We start from the raw sequence: 5,670 nt of genomic DNA on the forward strand, positions 1-5,670 counted from the left end.
AAGCTGCTGGGGCTGCCTGCCTTACTTCCGCCTTGCCCTCAGACGGCAGGGGCCAGGTCTTTATGTCTGGGGTGAAACAGCTGCTGTAGGGGAGCAGGGGGGTCACATCCGACCTCAGGGAGCCCAAATGGGGCATCTACCACTCCCAGGGGCACCAGTGCTTTGCCAGGGCTGGGGCTAAGCACTTACACACACTGCTTCCTGGGTGGTAAACACCACCCTTAAGAGCCCATTTCTAGAAAAAGAATCTGGCATTCAGAAAGGTCAAGGCTTTGTCCCAAATAAAACAGTAGTTCTGATAGCAGGCTTCAAAACCAGATCTGCCTGGTTGCAAAAACAGCAACCATCACTAAACTGCTCCTTCCCGACCCCGTGTCCCTTAGCCCCTTTGCTCCTCACCTGGGTCATTCCAGGGAGGTGCTATTCTTATCCCTATTCTACAGATGGAAAAACTGAGGCATAGGATGAGACCGTTACTCAATTACTGTCACCCAGCTAGTCTGAAAAGGAGTGGGGATTGGACCGGAGGCCAGCTGATTCTAGAAGCCATCCCTGGAGCTGAGGTCCTCACTCATAGCCGCCACCACCCCTTATCCTGGGCTCTGAAGGAGAGAATTGTCACCAAGCAAAACCATGGGCATGATCATGGGCTGGGCCCTGCAATAGGCTCTTCCTCTTGCAGTCTGTAGCCCCTGGAGATGATCTGGGAGACCCCAGCCAAATGTGCTTTGTGGGGTTCCCTGAAACAGAAAACTGGGGTTGCATACTCTTCCTCACTCCCTTGGAATTAATAAGCTTGGGGCTCTTCCCTGACTTCTGGGAGGATAAAGGACCCCCCCCGGCCCCCGTGCCGCAATAAAGGAAGGGGCATGAAGACCCAAGCAGAGAGCAGGGTAGGAACCTCTGGGAAACCCCGCTTCCCATGACATTGTAGAGTTTGGATTGGATACCATTTTCTGCTCCAGGAGAGATTATAAAAGGCCCTTCAGCATTTCTCCCCTGCCTCCTCTCCCCTCCCCCGCTGCCCCATCAGGGCAACAAAATCCAGCAGTATGAGGACTGGAGAGATCGCTTAGTGGATACAGTGTTCGTCTCACTGAGTTCCTGAGTTCGGATCCCTAGCACACATGTGAAAGATTTGGCAAGGCAGCCCCACCTGTAATCCAGTAGGTGAGCTCTGGATTCAGTGAGAGAACCTGCCTCCAAAAATAGGTGGCAAGCACACACACACACACACACACACACACACACACACTCACACACACACACACACACACTCACACTCACACGAGCTCCTGGGTGACCCTCAGCTGAGTCCTGACATCAGAATGATACAGGAATTGAGGACTCATAGCCAGGGCTCGAATCTTGACAACTTCTAGCTGGGTGACCAGAGCTACAGAGGAGCCAGGGTGGAGGGAATAGAGCTGAGCAGGGCTGGGAGACCCCAGAGGGCCCTGGGGAGTCAGGTGCAATGGTTGGGAAGGTGGGGGAGGGGAGCACAGACCATGATAAGGGATAGCTGGTCATACTGTTATGGTCTGAAGAAACAGGTGCAGAGCCAATTCTAAGATGAGGGATAAGGCTTTGTGTGACATCACTTTATAAAACTGAGGACAGACATTTTTGCTTTTATAGTGATAAATTTATTTTAATATGCCTTATAAAAATATATATAGCCGGCCCATGAATTCTGTTATTTCCCACCTGTGGGAGCTTATAAAGCTCCATTTTAAAACAGATGCATTAAACTAAAAGGTGGTCATTGGATTTAAAGGACATGGGAAGGAGGCCTTCCATGCATGAGTACAGGGCAGCTACAGCCTGGCTTGAAATCCCAAGGCCTGGGAAAGCCCAGCCCCTCCCAGCTGCTGTGCTATCTCAAGAAGAGAACTTGGCCTCTCTGAGCTGCTGTTTCTACAGAGGCTGCAGTGCAGGTGAAATGAGGTCACCGGAAGCATCTGCTGACTTCCTCCATAGCAGCCCCGCCCACACCTCCATCTACACCCTGCCAGAGGCCTGAGAGGAAGCAGAGATGGGATCTGAACCCTGGTCTGCTGGATCCTAAATCGTGGGCTGAGCTGCAAATACTGCTACATATACACATACTCTCTGCACTGTCTACCTGCGGAGCCCTAGAGTGCCAGGGAGTCCCCTGCATCTGGCTCGGTCACTCTGCAATCCCCTCTGGAATGAACCTGACCTGCACGTCTCCTCCCAACAGCTGTCCTGAGGAGTGGGTGGCCATTATCTTCAAAAGCACCATTGTTGGCAGGACAGAGCACCCCACGACACCCACCTGGCCACCCTAAAACCTGTGCTTGCAATTCTTCTACATGGCAAAGAGACTTCTAGAGAGGGAACAGGTTATAAATCTAAAATCAAGAGACGGTCTTAGACGGTTCACAGAGGCCCTTGAGTGAAGGAAGTGATCAGACGTCAGTTGCGCAGGAAGATGTCACAGCGCTGCTGGCTCTGAAGGTAGAGATTGAGTCCATGGGCCGAGGAGGGCAGGCTGCTCTTAGGAGCTGGAAGAGGCAGAAGAGGGGATCGGTACCTGGAGGTTCCTTTTCTCAGAGCTCAGCTGTGGGACACCTACTTGGGGCTCCCAGCCTTCAGGCTGTAAGACAACAAACTCCTGTTATTTGTGGTGACTTGCTCTTTACTAGATACTAATACCCATGCACCCTCCACGGAGGTCACCCTCTCTATCCATATGCATTGAACCCCCAACTCCTGGTAGTGACTGTGGTTGGGCCCCAACTGTCTACAAGCCTCTGTTTCTTCAAGCACAGAGCGATGGCCAGGATAAGCCCACTTCCCAGAGGAAAACTTAGAACATGCAGAGGACAGCAGCACAGACTTCTCCTGGTACCCTTTTCCTAGTAGAAACCGCAGGCCTGAGTTTCTTCCACCATAGCTGCACACTCCCTGTTGGCTGCTGGAGCCCTGGGTAGCTCAGACCCCCTGCAATCACCTAGGTTACAAGGAATGGAGGGTAGGCTCCAATCTGCTCACAAAACTGTCCTTGCATCAGGTCTGGTGGAGCAGATCTATGATCCTAGCTGCCCAAGGGGCTGAGGCAGGAGGATCAAAGGTTCAAGACCTGTCTGGGCTACACAGTGAGTTCAGGGCTAGCCTGGGCAACTTAGGGAGACATAGCCTCAAAAAGAGAGGCCTGAGGGCTCGGCTCAGTGGCAGGGTGCTTAGGTAGCATGTGAGGTGCTGGGTTCCTGCCCCAGTGCTAAAAAATAAAATAAATCAGGAATACAGAAGTGTCTTTGCAGACGTGCTCTCTGGTGAGACTTCTGAGAGCCTGGCACATCGCTCTCCTGAGGAGACTGAGTTCCTGGTGGGGGTCCTGCACTGTCACGTGTCCCAGCATGCTCCAGTCTAAACAGACTTGCCCCCATGGAGGAGGAGTGCGCTCTCTGCTCAGTGCTCAATTGCCACTCTTTCTGTGGGGCTAGGGCCGGCTCAGAACACCCCTCTCCACCTACAGGCTAGGAGGTAAAAATAACCCTCACAGACCCACCAGGTTTCACACTTCAACATTGCGCGTGGGAGTCTGTGTCCTTTCAGCCAACCCAGATAGCCGCTAGCGCGCCTCCACGTGGGACCGTCTGACTGCCATTGCCGCTCTCACATGTAATGTCCTTGATCGAGCCCTCCCTTGAAAGTCACCCCCAGCTCCAGCTGGGGAAGGAAGGCAAGAAGGATATTGATGTACTCCTAGCTGACCTGGGTCTGAGGGAGAATATACAACAGCCCAGCAGCAGAACCTTCTAGGAAGCAGGTCTTCCTCAGGGCTAATGTGGGCAGCTGTGAGTAGGGCAGCTTTGGGGGGCAGCTCCAGGGGCCTCTTCTAACCCTGGGTGGCCACTCTGGGGTCTTCTGCCTGCTCACAAATATTATGTTGCTGGTGCACTGTGACCTCATCCTCCTCTATCTTTGGGGCTTGGAACTGAGACCTATAGGCCCAAAGGTAGAGTCACAGGAAATATGAGAAGCTAGATAACACCTTGTCCCTTTCAGTCCCACCCGGTGTGCTGGTTCAGGCCTACCTGTGCCTCTATTTTGCTGAGAAGACATGGCTCTCTGAGAGTCACCCTGGCAAACATAGCCTGAGACCTGGGCCAGGTAGATTCGGGTCTCCAGTGAGTTCCAGGCTTTCAGAGAACCCTGCTCTGAGGCTATGTGTCGAGCCCTCCATCCTCCAGGCAGTGCAGAGCCCACGGCTGCCTGGAGGGGGTGGGGGCAGAGTTACACACACTCACATTTTGAGACCTCCCTGGGTCCTGCAGACAGAAGGCCTCGGGGTCACCACCCCCACGGTTGGCGGGGACTCTTGTAACTAATCTAAACAGCCCAACTGTGCCCTTGGTTGAAAATTGGCTCTGAACACCCACCAGGACCCAGCATGGGGGGAATGGGTGTGACCAGTGCTATGGGAGAGGAGCAGGGCCCAGGACCTGGAGGCAAAGACCCTGTTCTCTTCCAGCTCGGATCTAGGGAGTGAGTGGTCACACTGTCCCACCACACACACACACACACACACACACACACACACACACACACACACACACACACTGTTACCCCACCCTCCTAGGAAGTGACCAAGGTAGCACCTGTAACTCACACTCTAGTAAGAATTACCTCATAGGGCATTTCCCCCACAAAGGGGATTTTTATTTAATCAAATAAAACAACAACGGCCACCAAACAAAAATAATAGGCCCCGCCCCTGAGAGAAGCTAAAAATAAAAAAGCAAGGCAGAGGGCTGTTTATGCTTTAAACAGCCTGCCATTCAGGCACTTCTAGGAAACTTACCGTTTTTCTGATTTAAAGGGCACAGATTCCAAAAACACGGGTCCTCTCACCATCATCTGAACTGCCTTCCTCCCAGAAAGGCAACTGCAATGTTTGGAGTAACAGCAGCTCTTTTGGAATCACAAGGACAAAATCTATATCATACTTGGAAGGACGAGACAGAGCCCAGGTCCCTAGTGACACCAAAAAGTCTGTCCCAGGCCCAGACATCTTCCCCTGAACATTTTATACTGTGAAGAAACCTGTCCAGGTATTCTGACTTCCTGCATGAGTTCAGCAAATGGCTTGTTTTGGGGCCAGCGAGATGACTCAGTGGGAAACGGTGCTTGCTGCCAAACCTGACGACCTGAGTTCAATCCCAGGGACCTTTATGAAGGAAGGAGAGAACTGACTCCAGCAAGTTGTCGCCCGACTGCCACGTGTGCACAAGGCCTGCTTTAGCTGCTCGCATCAGAGCCATCAACAAGACACACAGGGTGTGTGGTTCATTTAGTTAGCTTCACAGAATCTAGACTCTTCTAGGAGACAAGGCTCTGGCACTTGTGTGAGGGATTAGCTAGATTAGGCTAATAGAGACAGAATGTGCCCTGGAGTCCTGAACTAAACATAAAGGAGGAAGCAAGCTGAGCATTGAGCATTTGGTTCTCTCTGCTTCCTGATGGCAGATGCAATGTGACCAGCCGTCTCACAGGCCTGCCCCCACATCTTTCCTGCCATGGTGGGGACCACACTCTCAAGCCATGAGCCCAGATGAACCCTTCTTCCCTTCAGTTCCTTTGTCAGGTGTTTGACTCTGTCTAAGCCATGAGAAAAGTAATTCCCAAGGTCACCGCTCTCAG

The 5,670-nt window shown here is 52.4% G+C and overlaps 1 long non-coding RNA gene across 1 annotated transcript; it reads right to left on the bottom strand.

Annotated features, from left to right (window-relative positions):
* Positions 1-1,623: 1,623 nt before the first annotated feature.
* Positions 1,624-4,458, bottom strand: LOC121143915. Its single transcript, XR_005881219.1, has 2 exons — positions 3,536-4,458; positions 1,624-2,620 (listed from the first exon to the last, which is right to left on the bottom strand). It is a non-coding gene; the product is annotated as an uncharacterized LOC121143915 (long non-coding RNA).
* Positions 4,459-5,670: the final 1,212 nt, after the last annotated feature.

Source organism: Mesocricetus auratus, unplaced genomic scaffold, assembly GCF_017639785.1.
Source record: "Mesocricetus auratus isolate SY011 unplaced genomic scaffold, BCM_Maur_2.0 Super-Scaffold_100014, whole genome shotgun sequence".
NCBI lineage: Eukaryota > Metazoa > Chordata > Mammalia > Rodentia > Cricetidae > Mesocricetus > Mesocricetus auratus.